Below are 17502 nucleotides of genomic sequence, written 5' to 3' on the forward strand. Positions count from 1 at the left end.
ATGGAAGCGTCAGGGTCCAGGACGCCCTCCCCTGCAGGCTACCTGGCTCTGGGACTTGAGCTGAGGGTGAACTAGAGAAAGGGCATATGGAAGCCCCCAAGACAGGGCAGTGAGCTGTGCTCAGACTGTGCTTGGGGCTCAATCCATACATGTCACGGGAGCGAATGTTTGAGTGGGGTCCCCCCAAGTTGGCAATGGCCAGAGTAAGCATGGAGCAAGGTCAAGGCTGGGGCTCTACGGGGTGATGGGGAGAATCTCGTGGGAACCCAGGAGGTGAACCCAGTCCTGCAGGGGTGGGCGGGGACCTGGGACCTGGGACCCTTTGCTGCAGTGCTGCAATGCCCGCACCTGGACAAACTTCTCCTCCAGCAACAAAATACAAAGAAACTATAAGGGACTAAAAATAACTGCGTGCACGTGCAGCTGGGGCAAATTACGGACAACAAGATACAGAAAGACCAGAAAAGCCCAACTGCCCCTTCTGAAGAGCTGGGAGCAAAAGCAGGGCACTGCGCATGTCCCCTGCACTCAACACCGCCAAAGGGGTGGGCAGACCACCTAAGGCGGCCCTCCGGCCCGACCCCTGGACACACCCCTCCCCTCACCCCGCGCAAGGAACCAGCTCCGCCCCACTTGAGTGAGCCAGCAAGGGAATCTGTTACTTGTCCTCGCTCCCTCGTGCTGCAGCAGGGGCCCCGATAAAGCCTTGCCTGAATTTCTTGCCTGGCCTCTGATCAATTTCTATCGATTAAGGAGGCCAAGGACCCTGGTGGGTAACGGGGATGATGGCTGGGGACAGGGGCAGGCTGAGGCCTGGGGGTGATTTAGCAAGGGTAAGGGGTCTGAGAGGGAACGAGCAGGGCTGTCGCCCCCAGGAGAACTCTGCAGTGAGGTCCCAGGGGCCGGAGTGCAGGAGGGACAGAGAGGCCCAGGGGCTGGGCCACCAATGACTTTCCTTAATCAAGAGCCAATGCCTTTTGTTCCCCTCTGGAAGGTCCTTGAGTCCCTTCGAGGCCCTGGCTTGTTCACGACAGTGGCGGCTTTGTGCTTCTCTCTGAAATAAAACTTTTATCTTAAAAAAGAAAATGTATCCAATGCATTCTGTCATAATCACAGTATTCAGATCTTCCCTGGCTCTTGTGGGGGGGAGGGGGAGGGGTGCCTCGGGTTCACTGGGGCACAGGCGAAACGTACCGAAGAAGTTTGTTCCTAATGCTTTTTTCCCCCTCTGCATTTCCGTTGTAACGGATTGAAGCTACACAGGAAATTTAATCCCCAAACTTGGCTTTGATTTTTTTTTTTTTTTTTTTCCAGCTAACCCTTTCAAAGTTGGAAAAGCCCTGGCTAAGCGGCCAGGGAAAGTAACGTTTGCATTAGATTCCCCAATGTTCGGGGCAGCGTGACAAAGGGGCCGGGCACTCCCTGCGGCCGCGGCGCAGGGAGCATCTCGGCTGGCACAGGTGTGGCCTGCGTGGGAGAAGATGCTTCCGGGTGTGTCTCCCACTGGCCGGAGGGAAGCCTGACTCACAGGCCCCTCTTTGTCCTCCGAGCACCCGGCGGGCGCTGAGGACGCTGCACAGCTTCCCCCCGAGGCCCTGGTCTCCCTCAGCAGATCCGGTCAAGCCGTTTGGACGCGACTCGCACTGGAGGCGGGCAGCAGCCTCGGCCCTCGCGGGCCGCGGGCTGGGGACGGGTGTGCAGACGGCGGGGAGGGTCTCTGCGCGGCGGCCAGCGTTTGCTCTCGCCTGGTGCAAAGTGCGAGAAGGCCCTGGGCGTCCCGCGACACAGCACTGAAGTGAGTCTGTCAGAGCTCTGGGCTCCAGTGTCGGGAAGGTGGCCTGGGCCACACAAAACTACTGTGTCTCTAAAGACAACCCGAGGCCGCCCGCGCTGCGCGTGCCTGCAAACGCCTGGGCCCGGGCGGCGGGCTCACCCCGCTCCCCAGCCTGGGAATGAGGTCACCGCGCTGGGAGGGGCCGGCGGGGCGGGCAGGGCCGGGGAGGGAGGACCTGCCCGGCCTGCCCGCCGGGTCGGGACGCTGGGGTTTGTGCCCCCGGACACCGCAGGGAGCACGCAGGCCTCGGCGGCCGTGCCCATGCGGGCCCGGGGTCCCCTCCTCGCGGCCACCAGTGCAGCCGCGCTGCGCCGGGGGGGAAGCCCGTCGGTGACACGGGGACAGATGCCCGCGACCGCGCAGCCAACGGGAACCATCTTAGGAAAGACACCAGGTCATCCCTCGTCCCCTCCCGGGGGGCGCCAGGCTGCACCGGGTCAGGCCCCCGGGCCGCGGGCGGGCTTGGCCTGCGGCTTCGAGGGGGGGAGGGGCGGCGCTGGGAGGGGGCCGGTAGGCCCCGCCCCCCCGGCAGCCCACCTCGGCCCCGGGCGCCGCCCCCATTTCCCGGCTCTGGGCTGTGGGCCTTTGTCTTGGAGGGGCCCGCGGCGCCCCCTGCTGGCAGGTCTGGGCCGCGCCTCCTCGGCCTGCTCCGGATCCGGCTCCGGTTTCTTGGGAGGCCGCGGCCACGCGGACCGAGGTGGTCCCGCCTTCCTCGGTGCAGCCGGGATGCTTCGTGCAAGTGCCCGCAGCCTTGCAGCGCCCGCAGCTCCCCGCGGACCCAGAGGCGGACAGACGGGAGGGGAGGCTGGGCCGGGAGAACCCCGTTTCCCCCCGCTTTTTCAGCAGGGCAGAAAGTCCTGTGTTTGTGCCCACAACGGCTTTAGAAAATGGCCTCATCTAACCTTTCCAAAGATGTTATCCAAGCTGCAAAGTCTTGGCCATTGGAAGACCTTTCAAGTCCCGATACCAAAGAGCTTTAGTCTGGATTAAATGCAAAATGCCAAAATGTCACTTTAAAAGCAAGCACAAGGCTAAGTGCAACCTGACATGTTTGTAAACCGTGCAAAACAGGCACTTCTGAGAGCCCCCCCCCCCCCGCCCGCCAAGGCACATTTTGTGCAAATGCTGTTTGCCCGGAGCATCAGGAACCGAAATTCCTGGGAACTCTTTTTCTGGCCAGCAACGGGGAAGTTTGGGCTCACAGAGCGGATTGTTAAATCTCTGAAGGATTTAAGTCAGTGTGTGTCATGGAAAAGCCAGAGTCCCTCCCAGCTCGAGGTGGCCCCGAAGAGGTGGACCAGGGGCCCCTCCTCTCTGCATCCCGCTGCTAGAAGCCAGCACACCTTAGGTGCTCCATAATGAAACAAGGATTCTGCCGAGAAGAGATCCACTGCAATGCACCTGGCTTTCTAGAAGCAATAAATGAAAGTATCTTATAGGAAAAAAAAAAAAAGATTGATGAAGTCGTGAGGGAGAGGCAGAGAACACAGCATAATCCAGCGGTTGGAGACTGGCTTCTGAAACTCCAGCAGGAGATGCTTTATCCCTTCCTGGCAGCTCTGCAGTGGCCAGCAAATAAATATTTCCACATGGAAGCCAATGGTCCTTCAAAACGTAGCTTGTTCCATTCGAGAGATATACAGCAGGGTCCCCAGCTTTAACGGCAAAGGGCATTAGCCTTGCCTTTAGGATTCGTGGATGTAAACACTGAATCCAACTCGCACCCCCCTTGATGCTTCAGGGAACAACGGAGGGACCTCCGCGGACAAATTACGCCTGCATTTAATGCTTTGATTATCTGGTGAGTTAGCAACAGTCATATTAAAAGCCTGGACCTGCCTCGTGTTTAACCCGCCCTTCTTACTCTTCCCTCTCCTCCATTTCTGTTTCTTCCCCAAAGATTAAAAAAAGAAACAATTCTGAATTGTGTTGCTTGTGCACTGAGTTTGAAACCAGCACATGACCAGGTGGAACGCGAGATGGGTGGGTGGCAGAAGCCAGTCACCGGATATCATCGCTTGTGATTTTTCTTTCCTTAATAAAAATATTCTGATGAAGGGCTGTGCGTTAGGGGTTCATTCTGCCTCTGGCCCGGTTGGAGGCTCTCCAGGGAGCTGGGCAGTACAGGAAACTTCTGCTCTAAGGTTTCAGAAGGACACTTTTCAGCCAAGCTTCCAATCACTGAAATGAAAGTGAATTATGCTGGGCACAGAGGAGTCATGTTTAATTCAAGTGAATTTCATTCACTCATTTGTTCTATAAATATTTATCGAGAGCCTGGTTTGCGGCCCCTCCTGAAAGGCCAGGATTCCTTGGGCCGGGGGCGACCCCGACATGGCACAGTCGCCCGGCCGCCCTGTGTGCTCAGCCTGGCCCTGCAGTGTTTCCCCACAAGCCTGATCCCAGAGTTCTAGGGTGGTGTATTGTTTTTGTTTTAAAAATCAGACTCTACCTGCTTGTTTAATCTAAAATTTCACACTAAACCTAGATCTATCTAAAATGTGTTAGTGGCATTTAACAGATGGTAAATATAGCGTCGTGGAAGGGTGGAAGGACGAGAAAATATGATTTCCTTTTTCGGGTTTTCGGGTCCCCAGTTATCAAGTTATCATCTAAAATTTCACACTAAACCTAGATCTATCTAAAATGTGTTAGTGGCATTTAACAGATGGTAAATATAGCGTCGTGGAAGGGTGGAAGGACGAGAAAATATGAGCATTGTCTTTCCTTTTTCGGGCCTGCAGTTCCCCAGTTATCAACCGTCCCCTGCTCGTTAATGAAGGAGGTTTCCTCCCCTCCCCCCTCTGTGCCCTCATTCCTATAATGTAAACAGCTGCTAATAGCTCCTATTTCTCTTTGTTCAAACAAACAATAGCCTTTATAACTAAGAAGAAAATTAGTATCAGGTGAAAGCCTCATTTTAGGGTGCTTAAAGTGTTCTCTTTTTTCCCCAGAAGAACAAAATCCAGCAGTAATCTTGAGAAGAAGAATTCACATTTAAAGTTCGGAAAGTGACAGAGCAAAGGTCTGTCTTTAATGATGCATAGACACTCTTGTGATTGAATTTTAAATATTTTTTTTCTTTCCTTCTCTTTAACTTCCTAACTGAAAAGCTGGAGCTTGGGGCAAAAGGGTGGTCCAAGGTCTGCGGAGTCCGCAGCCCCTCGCCGCTTTGGGGCGGACCTGCTCTCTTTGTTAGAGCCCAGGAAAAAGCCCGGTATTGGGGGGCTGGGTTTCTTCGCCAAATTAGGGGATTACGCTTATTAACGTCTGAGGAGTGCTTGAAAATGAAAGATGAGCTAAAATACGACCCGAATCCCTGATTCCTTTCCAGCGTAAAAGGAATCTCTTCCTGCTTGACCTCAAGTGCTTAAAAAAAGCACCATGTGATTTGAAACTTACATCTCTGGGAGATGTAGGACGGACTTTGTAAACATTTTATGTTATTCTGTGAAATAAATTGACCTGGGGGCTGGATTTCCGGAGCAATCTACGGACGTGCATGTCGGTGGGTAAACCTGAAACGCTGTGTTGTTGCACTTTTATACGTTTTGCTCTTTGTGTTTTTAACAATTATTATTCTGGAAGTCTTTGGAACAAGATCAAGGAGCTGATCCTTTGCTTATCAGTGTTTTCAGGGTCTGAAAAACCTTTACACTTTATTATCACACATTCTCTCCAACGATTTGTTGACCCTTCAGGTTTGTGGTAGAATTCAGTTTCCTCATTTTGTATTCTAATATACCCATAGAAACATAGTATTAAGAAAGAGTGAAGGTTTTTTTGGCCTCAAAATGGCATTTAAGATCTGGTGTTTGGTGAAGTTAAGCCACTCTGATGGATAAGCAATTATCCTTTATTTCTTTAAGGCACAGAAATTGGGACTAGGTTAGAGCAACTTCATTTTTGTCGTTGTTGTTGTTAGCATTTATTTTTATTTTTTATTTATTTTTAAATTTAATTTTTATTGGTGTATAGTTGCTTTACAGTGTTGTGTTAGTTTCTGCTTTTCTTCGCCAAATTAGGGGATTACGCTTATTAACGTCTGAGGAGTGCTTGAAAATGAAAGATGAGCTAAAATACGACCCGAATCCCTGATTCCTTTCCAGCGTAAAAGGAATCTCTTCCTGCTTGACCTCAAGTGCTTAAAAAAAGCACCATGTGATTTGAAACTTACATCTCTGGGAGATGTAGGACGGACTTTGTAAACATTTTATGTTATTCTGTGAAATAAATTGACCTGGGGGCTGGATTTCCGGAGCAATCTACGGACGTGCATGTCGGTGGGTAAACCTGAAACGCTGTGTTGTTGCACTTTTATACGTTTTGCTCTTTGTGTTTTTAACAATTATTATTCTGGAAGTCTTTGGAACAAGATCAAGGAGCTGATCCTTTGCTTATCAGTGTTTTCAGGGTCTGAAAAACCTTTACACTTTATTATCACACATTCTCTCCAACGATTTGTTGACCCTTCAGGTTTGTGGTAGAATTCAGTTTCCTCATTTTGTATTCTAATATACCCATAGAAACATAGTATTAAGAAAGAGTGAAGGTTTTTTTGGCCTCAAAATGGCATTTAAGATCTGGTGTTTGGTGAAGTTAAGCCACTCTGATGGATAAGCAATTATCCTTTATTTCTTTAAGGCACAGAAATTGGGACTAGGTTAGAGCAACTTCATTTTTGTCGTTGTTGTTGTTAGCATTTATTTTTATTTTTTATTTATTTTTAAATTTAATTTTTATTGGTGTATAGTTGCTTTACAGTGTTGTGTTAGTTTCTGCTGTACAGCAAAGTGAATCAGCTATACGTATACATATATCCACTCTTTTTTAGATTCTGTTTCCATATAGGTCATTACAAAGTATTGGGGAGAGTTCCCTGTGCTATACAGTAAGTTCTTATTAGCTATCTATTTTATATATAGTAGTGTGTATCTGTTCATGCCAAGTCTCCCAATTTATCCCTCCCCCCCATCCCCTGGTAACCATAAGTTTGTTTCCTACATCTGTGACTCTATTTCTGTTTTGTAAATAAGTTCATTTATACCATTTCTTTAGATGCCACATATAAGCGATATCATGTATTTGTCTTTCTCTGTCTGGCTGACTCACTCAGTATGACAATCTCTAGGTCCGTCCATGCAACTTCATTGTTTTTTAATGGAAAATATGGGCTACATGAGGGATGGACTCTCATACCTTGTAAATGCTTTTCTTCATCTAGAGTGAAGAGAAGCCCACATTAAAATGAGATGGGATGAGAAGAAGAAGAAAAGAAGGAAATCCGTGATCCTGGAGGAAAACCCTTTGAATAGAACCAAGGCGGAGATTGGAGGTGAAACCCTGGGGGCCTTTAGACAGACTCTGCAGCAGCAGGTTGTTTGGGTTGCATCCCTTTGGGGCCAGTCTCACTGTGGGTCTCAATGTGTGATCCTAAAATATTACCCATGTGGTTCTGGCTTCCAGAAGTTTCAGGCTGCAAAAGGCCAGGGCCACTGTCTTCCCAGGTAGGACCCATTAATATGATTTTCTGGGGGACCAGTGGGCAGACAAAGAACACTGGATGGATTGCAGAACCGGGGGACTTGCAGAGATCCCCCTCCGGGCATGGCGGGGACATCTGGAAAGGGCGAGCCCCTCCTTCTCACGAACCCTGGAGCCAGGCTGCGCTGGAGAGGGTGCCATGTCCCTGTGGCCTCAGGAACTTAGGAATATGACGCAGAGAAAAAGTGATGGAGTGGAGTTAGGAGTAAGAGTGAAGTTTCCTTTTGAGCTGGACATCGGCCCCCGCCCTGGGCAGTTCCAGCGGCCTCCGGGGCCCCTCTCTTGGGGCCACAGGGCAGCAATGCGGAAGCAGGGTGCGGCCCACTTTCTGCTGCTACTTGCAGTGCAGGGTGGCGGGTGCCCTGCCAGAAGGGACGCTGTGGTGCTCTGCGGGGTGGATGCAGTCTCCTGGGTTGCCTGCCTTCTAGGGCATTGGCTGTGAAAGAAGCTCCAAGCTCCCTGGAGACGTGTTAGAAATGCATGTTCTCGGGCTTCCCTGGTGGCGCAGTGGTTGGGAGTCCGCCTGCCGATGCAGGGGACACGGGTTCGTGCCCCGGTCCGGGAGGATCCCACATGCCACGGAGCGGCTGGGCCCGTGAGCCGTGGCTGCTGAGCCGGCGCGTCTGGAGCCTGTGCTCCGCAACGGGAGAGGCCACAGCAGTGAGAGGCCCGTGTAACGCAAAAAAAAAGAAAAAAAAAAAAGAAGAAAAAAGAAAAAAAGAAAGGCACGTTCTCACATCCCCCCCGACTTTTCTGCGGGCAGGGCCCGGCCACCTCTGCTTTAACAACCCTCCAGATGACCCGGGCACCTATAGAGAGGCCTGGGCCACGTCCCCGGAAGCTGTGATGAAGTGGCCAAGGGTGCAGCCTGGGCGTTGGGGTTTTGAAAGCTTCCCGTGACTCTCCTGCCTCCAAGGTCAGCAGACACCCCTCTAGAGCCAGAGACGTGCCGTCCGATAGAAGCTTCTGCAGCAATGAAAAGCTCCCAACGTCAGCACCGTCCAACGTGGGAGCTGCCACGCGGCCACTGAGCACCTGAAGTGAAACCAAGGAGCTGAATTCAAATTGTATTTAATTAATTTAAATCTAAATAGCTGCAGGTGGCTGCCATACTGGACAGCACAGTCCTAAAGCTGCAGAGAAAGGTTGCACCTTCCTTTGAGTTGATTTGAAGATGCGAGGGCGTCACTAAGGGAAATGTTTAAGGAGATGAGAAAAACGGTATTTGGGAGTATCAGGATTGTTTCTGAATCTACATTTGGTGACAAATAGGTAAAGAGAGTGTGCTGGGCCCTTGCCATTCGTTCCTCCTTTCTTCCTGCTGGAGCTGGATCACAGGTACCCCTGGTAGCAGCTTCGCCTCCTGAGTTAATGAGCGGAGACTCTCCAGAGATGGTCTTGAAACATCAGAGTCCTGGGCTCTACCCTGGATGTTTGTATTCAGTAGGTCTGGGTTGGGGGCAGACATGCGGCCGATACAAAGTTCAAGACCCTGCCTTAACAGCTAGTGGAAGAGTCTAATGAGGTCGCTTTGCAAAGAAGCGACAAAGAAGAAACAAAAGCGATTTAGACTCTGCTTGTCCATCTTGGAAAGCTGGAATTACCCCACTTGAGTGTAACGAACCTCGATTTGGGAATGTCTGTATAACTCGTTCAGGAAATCAACCAACTTTAGAAGCTGTGCTATTTGCCTTGCTGTGCTAAGCCAGGGGAGAGGTCAGTGAACAAGATTCAGCCCCGCCTTTTACCCAACGACGTAAATATACCCCTCGACTATAGCCACAGCGCTGAAGGTGCAGCTACTCATGGGCGAGGCCTCTGCGAACTCCAGTCGGCGTGTGATTTATCCTCCTTTCCACTCTCCACACATGAATGGTCCTCTTTGGTTTGTAGCCACAGCCGTCAACTGTGGGCTCAGCCTTCGCCTCCTAGGTGACAGAAAGCCTTTACCCAAAACCTGTGGCCCCATTACTGAATGCTGCTTCTTTTGATAATAGATGTTGCTACTTATTGAGGGCCTCCTGTGTATTAGACATTCACACACATGGCACGTGGGGTGACCGCATCATTTATTGTTCAAATGGAAACACTTGGGGGAGTACATGGGGACAGTATTAAAGTGATGTCAGGGCAACAGGGACTGTCTGAGGCAAACCGGGATATACTGTCACCTGCGTTACCCATCACAACCGCCGGCGGGTGAGGATTCTGAGGTCGCGAAGCTAGGGACGAAGCTAGGGAGGGGCCAAAAATACCCTAGTTCAGGTCAGTGTGACTCTGAACTGGGTTGGATAGTCTCTCGCCAAATTCACGTCCGTCTGGAACTTCAAAATGTGATCTAATTTGGAAATAGTGTCTTTGAAGATGTCATTGGGTAAGATGAGGTCATCCTAGGTTAGGGTGGGCCCTATACCAATGACCAGTATCCTTATAAGAAGAGAGGAAGAGACGCAGAGACCCAGGGATGATGGAGGCCCACATGGGGCAGTGGGTCCACAAGCTGAGGGACCCCAAGGATCGCCAGAATGACCACAGGCTCAGAGAGAAGCCTGGAGCAGATTCTCCCTCAGGGCAAGAAGGAGCCAACTCTGCCCACACCTTGATTTTGGACTTCTGGCCTCCAGGAGTGTGAGAGCATAAATTTTGGTGTTTTTAAGCCACCACCCAGTTTGTGGTGTCACCCAGTTTGTGAACCAGCTCTAGGAAACTGATCCGCGTACTAAAGGCCAGTGTCCAGGCCCACGACCGTCTGGTACAATAGTGCCCAGGACTGTGGGTGCTGGAGTTTGGAAACCTGAGTTTATGCCCAACCATTCACTTTTTATATGAACTTCTGTAAATGACTTACTCTTAAAGATTCACTTTTCTTGTTTGTATCATGGGAACGATAATAATTATACCTGCCTCCTAGGCTATAGGATTGTTATTCTCTTTTTGCTTCAACGCATATTTATTTTATGTGGATTTTTTTTGTGTGAAATAAAAGACACAGTCCCTTAGGGAAAAATGCTGCTTACAGAGAACTGCAGATAAAAATGTTGGACAAAGCGTAATACTTGCTTTTATGGAACTTACAGATAAGCAAACAATTATCCCCATTTAGATGTAGTGAATATTATTAAAAACATAGTGAAAACCTGTCACCTGATGCAGAGTCCCAGCTCCTGGTACCAAAGTCGAAAGGAAAAGTGAGCCTGCTCTCCTTTTCCCAGATAGCGAGAGCTCAGACATGGGAACTGGACTTGGCCAGCTGGGCACCCACACCAGGACTTTGGAACTGGAGGATGCAAAGCAACAACAAAGGAACAATTGGAGTTTGTTCACAGATGCTGAGGTGAAGCCATCACATCATGTCCAGGGCAGCCGGAGCTCCTTTTCTCTGGCTTCCTGCGAGTTTTACAAGTCTTGTTCTTCAACCTCCTGTGAGCCCCTGCTATCATTTTAAGACATTCAAGTGTGTCCAAGAAGCTCAAACTTATCTTCAAGTTCAGGTGGAAGTGCAAGGGACAAAACCAGCCAAAATCATCCTGACAAATTAAAACAAAGGTGGAGGACTCACAAATCTTGATGTTAAAACTTAATAGAAAGCTACAGTAATCAAGGCAATGATCAAAAGAATGCCCCCGGGAGTTCAGAAATAACGCCATACATCTGTGGCCGATTGATTTTTCAACAAGGAAACTAAGACGATTCAATAAGGAAAGAATAGTCATTTTAACAAATGGTGCTGGGACACCTGAAAGAGAATGAATTTGGATTCCTACCTCACACCATATACAAAAATTAACTCAAAATGGATCAAAGAGCTAAAACTATAAAAGATTTCAAAGGAGACATAGGTGTTGACCCTCATGACCTTAGATTAGGCAACACTTTTTGAGATATGACACACCAAGCACAGGCAACCTCCAAAATACATAAACTGGCCTTCTTCAAAATTAAAAAAAAACAACTGTGCCTCAAAGGACACTCTCAGAAATTGGAAAAATAAACCCACAGAATGGGAGAAAATATTTGCAAATCATACATCTGATAAGGTTATAGGATACAGAACATATAAAGAAGTGTTACGACTCAATAACGAAAAGACAAAGAACCGAATTAAAATATGACCAAAGGATCGGATAGATATTTTTTCAAAGGAGATATACAGAGAGCCAGTAAGTGCCTGGAAAGATGCTCGCATCATTAGTGGTTAGGGAAATTGATATCAAAAGCACAATGAGATACCCCTTCACATCCACCAGGACGGCTGGAATTTAAAAAAACCTCTGAAAAGGGAAGCATCAGCTGAAGGCCTTTGGACCTGAACTGCGGCATCACCTGTCTCTGGCTGATGGTCCATGGTGCAGATTGTGGACCTGCTAGCCTCCACAATTGTGTGAGCCAATTCCCCCAAATAAATCTTTTTCTCTATATACACACATCCTATTGGTTCTTTTCTCTGGAAAACTCTGACTAATACAATCCTCTACAGACAGGACCAGCAAACTCTCAGATTCCTCAAGAACGCATATTTGGGAAACCCTCGTGTATAAGGACCTCAGGCCATTCGAGATGCTGGCTGAAGGCAAAACAAACACGATGGTAGAAAGAGGGTCATAAACATCAGCTCTGGCCGCTGCAGAAATCATGCTGGAGCCTCTGTGGGTATTTCCTTCCTCGCTGTGTCATGTATATATTTATGAGTTAATTAATTTCCATTTTTCATTCCTCTCCTCACTGTTGTAAACACAGTTGGTTGGTAGCTGGCCATAATTTAGTGCGCAGATTTCAGAATAGCAAGATGGCACACGGCGGGACGTGAGGAAGGAGGAACACTGGTGCTGAGGATGACCATCGAGGCTTTGGGTTGTTGCCCGTTGGTGAAGGAGTGAGCGTATCTTCTGTTGGAGATAAAGAGAGCAGGAGTGTGTTAAAGAGAACTAGTTTGTTGTTGGAAGTGAACATCCAGGGAGAAAAGTGTGCACGTGTGCGTCTGTGCGTGTGTGTATGTATAAATCCAGAAGAGTCGAAGGAGTCAGTTCAATGGGCATTTGTCACTCCTTGTGTCCTGGCAGAATCCCCAAGATGGGCTGTGTTAGTGGAATGCAGTGCATGGCTGTCCCCACCAAAGCTGGACCACGAGTAACTCCCGTTCTTAGCCCTGTGGCATCTGCACTTGGCATTGACCCACTGCGGGACCTGCTGGGTGCTCCCACGCGGGAACTCATTGACTCACTGACGGGAAGTGGTACTTAGAATCCATTCACAGTCACTGTATTGTTGTCCACTGTATTGTTGGCCAGACTTTTCATGCAAAGAGAGAGCCATGCTGCTTCCTGCTCCTTGACCTTCCAGAAATCCGGAGTTCCTGGCAGCCTTCTGAGTCCTGGGTCAGTTCTGTGACCCTCTCTGCATTCATACCCCACCAATAAATTTCTTGTACTTAAAATAGCCAGACGTAGTTGTTCTGGTTGCGGCCAGAATACTGACCAGCAGATGAGTTTGCCCTAGAGGCTGTGGGAGCCCGCAGGAGGGAAGCACCAGAAGAAGGGGGTCTGATCGTGAGAGAAGGTAGGCTTGCTTCCTGGAAGTGATCTGGCTATTCTACTTCCTAGGACACAACCAGAAGAAGTGTACTGTTGGCAAAGATAGGGCTTGAGATGTTTTCCTAGCCGCCTTCTTTTTAAAGATTCGGGGTCACCCTCAACCCCTACCATCTTGGTTTCTTCCTTGTGTAAAGAGCGTGCCCTCTGGTACTGCCGTCCCAGAAACCTACTGAAGGCCTTCTCACCTGGACAGTCAAAAGCTGCAAGGTGTTCGTGGGAGAATTAGCACCCAATAGGGTGCTGCCAATAGTATTGGAAGATGGAAAGATCATGGTATTAAAAGGTGCTAATGGAGACGAAAGCCGAGCAGGCATCTGCCGTTGCTTATTGGGCTACACTTAGGTCACGGTCGATTTTGCACATAAACCTTTGTATTTGTTGTCGAATCTAGTTGGGAATTTTACCCACTCACCAGGGTATTAAAACATACCATCCCACAAATGGAGACAGTTCTTCTATGGCAGGTGGCTGAGACTGTGGATTATAGATTTAGCACTTAAACCTAGATCTCTTGCCTCCCAGATCAGTGCTCTTTGTGTTAGAACAGTTGCCAGACTCCAAGTGGCCCTCCCTCTCATAGTAACGTATCAGAGGGGAGAACACGGGCTGGGGGATGGTGTGGGCCGGCCCCTTATCTGGGAGACGGGGGCTTAGACTGAGCCCCTGGGGACACTCAGTGTTTTATGACCTTAAATAAGTTTCTTTACCTCCATCTGCCTCAGTTCCAAATCAGAGGGGAAGGGAAATTGTAGGATACTCTCTAATTTGACCTGGTTGTATTCCAGAAAAATCATATAAAGGAAGAGAGCCAATAGAGATCATCTACTTTATTTTGTATGATTTTGCCAACACATTGTGTTGAAAAATATAGAAATCATCATCCTGGTTCACAATTGCTTTTTTTTTTTTTTTCCGGACGCGCAGGCCCAGCGGCCATGGCCCACGGGCCCAGCCGCTCCGCGGCACGTGGGATCCTCCCAGACCAGGGCGCGAACCCGGTTCCCCTGCATCGGCAGGCGGACGCGCAACCACTGCACCACCAGGGAAGCCCCACAATTGCTTTTTTTAGGCAGAAACTCACATATTTGTGAATTCCGCCACTTAATTATACTCATTATTACTGGATTGTAATCGAGGGGGGTTAGGAATCATTTCTAATCCCGTTGTACAGAGCAGTAGAGAGCATGTCCTCTGACCCAAGCGAGTTTTTTCCGTGAAGATGGGAGGCCTGGACATCCCCGCTTGGCAGGAGCAAGTGCTGGGACAGCCCCGCCTGGACAAGGGGAAAATAAACGTTTGTAGGTAGAAAAAGAAAAGCAAGTTGATGGCCATTACTGTGGTTCGTAAATACAAAAGAAGATACTAAAAAGTATACACAAGATACAAGGAATAATATAACAAACACCCCAGACCAACCACTCAGCTTAAGCCTTAGAACTGGACCAATATTGTTAAAGGTCATAGTTGATATATTCATGCCTATATGTGTGTGTGTGTGTGTGTGTGTGTGTGTGTGTGTGTGTATTTTATGGTCCTTATTTGCTTACTTTTGTGTTCCTTATTCACTTAATTTCCTTTGTAATTTTTGCACATAGCAGTGTACTCTTAAATCATATATTGCTTAGTCTTGCATAGTTTTGACGTCTCCATGAGTGGTATAATATCGTAGGCATTCTGCTTTTTCCTGCCTGTTTGTTTGGTGTGTTGTCCATGGGTGTTGATGTATGTAGCTCTAAGTCATTCATTTCCATTGTGATACAGATTCCATTGTGATACAGAATTCCATTGTGATACAGAATTCCATTGTGATACAGAATTCCATTTGTGATGCAGAATTCCGTTGCCTGAATACACAGTAATTCATTTACCCATAGGAGGATATTATTTTTTCTCTTTTTTTATTGCTCACACTATTATAGTATTAATATTATTTATACATACATAATTATTATACATTATTATTCCTAAGTCGTAAACATTCTCCGAATATAGGCTCCAATACATAAAAGACTGAACTGTGAATTAGTTAGTTTTCGACGTAGTTTCTTTGGAAACCAGAGATTTGTGAGCCAAGGTTATTGACGAGCTCCTCCGTCAGCCTCATTATGCTTCCCTTTAAAATCAGTCACCTGTTCTTCAAATAATATTTCCTCTCAACTGTGCCACCAACTAGATGTCAAAGCCTCAGTGATATCAAATGGTATCTTTTGACATCAAAACATCAAGTTATGTCAACTGTAATTTAAACTAAAGCTGAGTTTCCCTTATTAGAATGATAATGTCATTTCTCATAACGTCTTTTCTTTCACTTTCCCTGATTTTAGTTATTAAAACGACACCCGCTTCCTGTGCACATTGTGAGGTGGCAGTGCCATTACTAATGGGGTCTGTTATCAGAGTACCCTACGAAGATGGTTTCAGAATCCATTGTGATGAACAGAGTGTTCTATAAATGGGTATTGAAAATAATCAAGACATTCATGAATCCAAACAGGCCACAGAAATACCATAGCAACAGATGAACCATAATTGTGGCATTACGGGCTCTTTCCCCAGCTACACTCTCATGGAATCGATGTTCAGGCTGCGTCCTCAGGAGAAGCGAGGTCAGGTCCAGCTGCCTCTGTCCATGAGGAGGCCCGGGGCTCGGCTGCTGGGCCAGGAGGAATGGGAGTGTGTTCCCCCTTGCCATCCTCTCTGCTTACTGCCCACTTATGCCCAACGTGTCCTCGGCACCAACGGAGATGTGGAGATTCTGGGCACCCTGCGCCCCAAGTCAGTTAATCCAAGTCACCCAAGAAGATATGGGTCGCAAAAAACAAAACTACATGTTGGCCCAAAGTTCTTATCTTGGTGGACATGCAGCGAAGACCGGAGCAGCAGACGGGGCCGTGCCATTGCCGTAAGGACACCATCCATCTCTCTCCAGGACCAAAGTCAAGAACGCAGGGTAAGGGCTGTGGCTCCTTGGGCCTCGGGGAGTCTGTAGAAGCTAAAAGAGCTGTTTTTGCAAATGGACACAAGTAGATGTGACCCCCAGCCCTGCTTCCCTAAGGCACAGAGGCTAGAAAGGATTCCCAGGATCCACTGGATTTGACCATGAGTCTCAGTCATAATCCCAGGAACACCCAGGAAGGTGCCAACGTGAGAAGGAAGGATTGCATTTTCCAGGGACGTCCCTCGGTATGGCCTGTCTTGCTGAGGTGTCTGCTGGGAGAGACAGGTTGAGGGGGACGTCCTCTCTTATGGTGAGAGGGCTGTGGGAGCAGAGCTGCCGGGGAGGGTGGATTCTTTCCCGTGGAGTTCCGGAAGGGCACATCCTTCTGGAAAGAGAGACAGAGTGAGCGCAAGACCTGTGATGTGAGTTCGGGAGAGGGGAGAAGGCTTCCTTGCTGCTCTTGCTTCCGTTAGAGGCTGGGGACTGACTTATCAGACACTTCTGTAGGTCACAGCTCTCCCTGTCTCCTGAGTCAGCCAGAATAATTGGTTTCATTAAGGTCTAGATATTTTAGAACTAGTTCCCATGCATTAAGTGATTTTAGAGCTTTTCTCCCCCTTTGCCAACGTTGAAGGGTAATCTGGATGCTGGAGGCTTGCTCTCAGGCTTCTCAAACTTAGTTTGTTTCCATGGTTACAAGACACTGTGCTCTCTCTGACCCACAATGCATCAGGAGGGGGCACGCCGGCTGCCTGGTAATGGCTATATTGTTTTCCAAATTTGCAGACCTCCTTAACTATCCAAATGTTAGAAAGGTGGGTGCCCTCCTGTTGTTTGTGCTAGCTGGCAATCATCATTTTTATTTAAGTATTTTTCAGGGAGCAAGGCAAAGGATATTTGCACTATAAATTACAAATATTGAAGCATCGTCTCCCAATAAGTGGACATATCAAGGACAAAGGCTGGAATGCAAGAGAGTGTCAGCAATTGCCACGGCGTCCCAGAGGAATTTTCTCTTGCCCAGGCTAAGTCCATTAGTCTAGCTCTGTACTTGGAGAGAGGAAACCCTGTCAGGGAGGCCAGATGCTGTGATGGTCAAGGGCCAGGCAGCAGATCTGAAATATCTGGTTGTAAATCTTTTTCTTACTGGATGTGGACAGTTTATTCTCTAACTCTCGAGGGCTTGTTGAGAGGATTAAATAAGTAAAGGATTCAGTACAGTACATATTATGCACTCAGTAAATGATAATCGCTAGTCATGGCACTATTATTTCAAAAATCATCAATTCCTGTGATACAAAACAGTGCAAGTATGTTGGTGCACAGTATATAGAGAGTGTTTGGTGGGGATCTGGAATTAACGAATTGATGATGGTAATGAGGATGAGATGATATAATGATGATGATGATGATATATGATGATGAAATGATGATGAGATGATGAGATGATGATGAAGTGATGATGACATGATGATGATGATGAGGTGATGCTGAGATGATGATGAGGTGATGATGATGAGGAGGAGGTGATGATGTTCAGATGATGATGAGGTGATGATGATGTTCAGATGATGATGAAGTGATGGTGATGACAT

The 17502-nt window shown here is 48.2% G+C and overlaps 1 long non-coding RNA gene across 3 annotated transcripts in view; it reads left to right on the forward strand.

Moving 5' to 3' along the window:
• Positions 1–1631: 1631 nt before the first annotated feature.
• LOC114484407 (uncharacterized) overlaps positions 1632–17502 on the forward strand; it is a 32568-nt gene continuing 16697 nt past the window's right edge. For 2 of the 3 annotated variants that reach the window (XR_003677269.2, XR_003677271.2), the window contains exons 1-3: positions 1632–1795; positions 4789–4859; positions 7059–7169. This is a non-coding gene — a long non-coding RNA (uncharacterized lncRNA). Of the gene's footprint in view, positions 1796–2473; positions 3636–4788; positions 4860–7058; positions 7170–17502 lie in introns of those variants that run through there. The other variant, XR_003677270.1, reaches the window with a different exon arrangement.

Source organism: Physeter macrocephalus, chromosome 19 (assembly GCF_002837175.3).
Source record: "Physeter macrocephalus isolate SW-GA chromosome 19, ASM283717v5, whole genome shotgun sequence".
NCBI classification, from domain to species: Eukaryota; Metazoa; Chordata; class Mammalia; order Artiodactyla; family Physeteridae; genus Physeter; species Physeter macrocephalus.